Here is a 4,138-nt window from a genome sequence, read left to right as displayed (position 1 = left end):
CAAGGGAGAAACAGAACTGGTGCCCAGGGTTCAGTGCAGTCATGGGCAGGAGAGGGTACGTGGTAGGCTGCACCTTCTGTGGTCTCCATTTTTTCCCTGGTGACCAGTTGTTGATGCTCCTACTGCATGAGCTCCCTTATAAGTGACTGTAGTATAGTATAGTATGCTGGGAGGTACTACAGCCGGATAGGTGCTTCAGCTTAATATTGCAGCAAAGGTAAGAAATATGACAGATGGTGGAGCTTTTAAGGAGGGGGGAGAAGATAAGGGCAGTGGAGGGAGGGGTTGTATGCACTATTTGATGCCATTTGGCAGGTGTGTGTGTGTGGCGGGCATGGTTGAGTTCCTGCACCTACTCTCTGAGAAAAAAGCCCTGCATAAATCTATCCCGTATTTTGTAGACACTATAACTTATGCGCAAACCAATCAATATACGCTTATTGTGATTTTTTTTTTACCAAAAATATGTAGAAGAATACATATCGCCCAAACTGAGGAAAAAAAATTGTTTTTTTTTTTTTAAATTGGGATATTTATTATAGCAAAAAGTAAAAAATATTGTGTTTTTTTCAAAATTGTTGCTCTTCTTATGTTTATAGCGCAAAAAATAAAAACCGCAGAGGTGATCAAATACCACCAAAAGAAAGCTCTATTTGTGGGGAAAAAAAAAAAAATTTAATTTGGGTACAGTGCTGCATGACCGCGCAATTGTCATTCAAATTGCGACAGCACTGAAAACTAAAAATTGGTCTGGGCAGGAAGGGGGTGAAAATGCCCGTATTAAAGCGGTTAACCACTTCCCTACCCGCCTATAGTCAAATGACGTCCACAGATGGGATCTCCCATCCTGGGTGGACGTCATATGACAGCTTCGGGTTCCCGGCCGCCTAGGGGGCGCGCACGCGCGCCCGCCGCGTTGCTCGGGACCCGGTGCGTGTGCCTGGCGGCCGCGATGTCCGCTGAAAACTAAAAATTGGTCTGGGAAGGAAGGGGGTGAAAATGCCCGGTATTGAACCGGTTAAGGAATGTTATTGGCACCCACACATGAACCTTATCATTTGCATTGGTATACACAGACTGCCAGTTTGTCATAAGTGAAGCTTCATATGTCACCCTGCTTGCAATTTTTTTGGGGTTGGTCTTAAAATACTGCACTAGTGGTACTATGTGGGGGTACCACCTTTCATGCCATCCTACATTGGTGGTCAGAGTGATTGATTAGGATTTTTCAGGACCTGTAGCTCACAATGTCCCATATAATATTCTCTTTTGCATGGTGGCCCTTTAGTTCCCATTCTGAAAATGAGGATCTGTTGAAAATTTTCAGCAAGTTAGGTTTTTTATACTGCCTTACAAGCATTAAAGATCTGAGTACAGAGCAAAAATATAGAATGGTGTCTGCCAGAATTTCACCTGTCATGTAGGGAATGCATGGAAGTGGAATGTCTTCTAACCATTCCTAAAAAACAAAGAATGGCAGTGCCAAGTACAGCAGCCAGATAGACATACTGATAAAGTCTGTTGCAGAGAAACGTTGCTGAAAGTGGTAGGCTAGAGATCTTGAACAGAGTCAATGCTAGCAGTCAGTGCTAAAATGCTTAAGACATTCTCATGCTATTCGCTAATGATATTTAGGTTGTAGAAAACGACTCTGGTAACTCTTTAACTTGTCAAGCAGGGCTAACCCTTTATTTCAAGGAATCAGATTTCTGCAATGTAGTCTGAAGCTTGAAAAGAATTTATTATAATAGATATGTACGTAAACACGCATAGCAAAATTGTTATGTTCATGCCGCGTTTGGTTTGTAAGCTTCTAAAACTGGTAAGGGGAAAATATTAATTTGATGTTAGTTATATGTACTAAAAAATGTAACAGTAGATAAATGACCTTGAGATGCAACATAACCAGGAACCTGTTAATTTGTGGTAGTAGCTGGGTATCTCTCCCATCAGGGGTGTAGCTACTAATTATGTGTCTCCATAAATGAATGACTCCAGTTCAAATTTTCTGATGGACATAGAATTTTGCATTGGGGCTGATTGGCAACTTTGTATGGCAATTTCTTTCATGCTTTCATGCCATCTTACACTGATGGTCAGTGTGATTTGCTAAGCATTTTCAGTACCTGCAGTTAACAATGCTCCATATAATATCCCCCTTTGCATAGTTGTCAGTGGTGGCCTACTGGCTCTAAACTCTAGATGGTCAGAACTTACCTGCCAGCTCCAACATTCTGTACCCCACAATTCGGTGAGGTGTAGGCAGGAAAGTTTAGAGTTCCTCAGCTTCCTTACCTAGAGCTGCTGATACTACCTGTGTGCTGTGAATGCTCCTCATGGGCCTCTCTTTCACTCAACTCCCAGGAGCAGGGTGGAGAAGACCAATGGGCACTGATTTTAGACCTGACCTAAAACCAAACTCTCCCCATTTGTCCTCCTTTACCCTTCTGGAGGTCACCCACACAATTTTTTTCTTTATTTGTATATACTTTCTTTTGTCATATGTCAATTTGGTGATGTGCCACACTGGGTCTTCTTCCTCATGGCCTTTTTCAAGGAAGTCCTCTGCTGATGCAGAGAGTGGAAATGATGTGATAACTTCTGGGCTAAGATATGCTGGGCAAAAACTAAATAACTGCAAAGGACAGTTCTAGACTGAAGGTGAATAAAGCCCAAACTGCTTATTTTTGTACACTGTCCAGGGAGACATTTCAGTTAAAAAAATGTCTGAAACTTAGTTTTAAGCTGGCCACAAACATTTAGATCTGTTTGTAGAAACCTTTTGGAATTACCAACAACTATGTAGTGCAAATTTCTCCATGGTGTAAATTGAATGGAGTGATTATGCAGGCCCCTACACTACATGGATTGACATATCGATGTCCAGCTGAACAATGATGTACTGCAGGTAGCCTATTCCCGGCTGAAATGTATTCAGACATGTAAACTGAAATGGTACTCCATACTCTATAACAAAAGCTGGCCATACATGGATCAAACTTTGAGCGGTTCAACAGGGACTGGCCGAATTTCGATCCATGTGTGGCCACTATGGTTGAACAGAAGTCGATTTATCAATTGATATCCTGTCGGTATATTTCTGCTAAACCAGCTCCACAGGCAATATACTGCAGTGCTGATCTGTGTATTCTGATGGCATGAAAGTCTCCCACTTGTCAAAACAGCAAATGTGTTGATAGGAGAATCTGGTCCATTTTTTTTTTTCAAGACGCTGGTTGAACTAAAAAAAATTAACCACTGTATGGCCAGCTTTAGTGTGTTTAGCACCCAACATATCAAAGTGTCATACAATATCCACCATGCACTGTGATTTCAAGAATAAATTAAATTAATGTTAGATGCTACTGAAGTTTCTGGATTTAAAATCTGGAACATATTTTGTTTTACTCTCTTTAAAAACCTCTTCCAACAAAACACCTAAGGGTTTTGTATTGTCCCACCAACCTTTGTGTGTTTCAGTTCATCCTGCTGCATTCTCCATAGTATAAAAAATATCCAACAGGGAGAGTGACCTCTGATAACAGCAATTATGCAAACTGAAGAGATCAATACAGATATCTCACTAATAAGACCCCATTCACACAGGGGCAACACGACTTGCCGGTCGCCTCAGCGAGGCGACCTGCAAACGAATGGCCGGGCGACTTGCAAAACGACTTCTGCATAGAAGTCTATGCAAGTCGCCCCAAGTCGCCCCCGAAGTCGTACAGGAACCTTTTTCTAAGTCGGAGCGACTTGCGTCGCTCCCCTTAGAACGGCTCCATAGTACAGAACGGGAGGCGACTTGTCAGGCGACTAGGTCGCCTGACAAGTCGTCCCTGTGTGAATGGGGTCTAAGGCTCCCAAGAGAAAGAAACCGGCAGGTGGTTTAACTCTACAGCATCAATCAGTTTTGGGTGGACATATCCTTTAAATTCAATCTGTTCACCATGTGTATTAATTTGTGGTTCTGTGTGTGTGTGTGTGTGTGTGTGTGTGAATCCAATGCATAATGCCACAAGAGCAGGAAGGATGCCAACCGTTTTTTTAGTAATTTGAACATAATGCAATACTTATTGGTACAACTTATTTAAACCTCATAAAATTGCAAGTCAATAAAAACACTTCAGCGCTCATG

Source organism: Aquarana catesbeiana, linkage group LG12 (assembly GCF_042186555.1).
Source record: "Aquarana catesbeiana isolate 2022-GZ linkage group LG12, ASM4218655v1, whole genome shotgun sequence".
In the NCBI taxonomy this organism is placed as follows: Eukaryota; Metazoa; Chordata; class Amphibia; order Anura; family Ranidae; genus Aquarana; species Aquarana catesbeiana.
The sequence above is the reverse complement of the archived record's forward strand: the minus strand, read 5'-3'. Positions refer to the sequence as shown.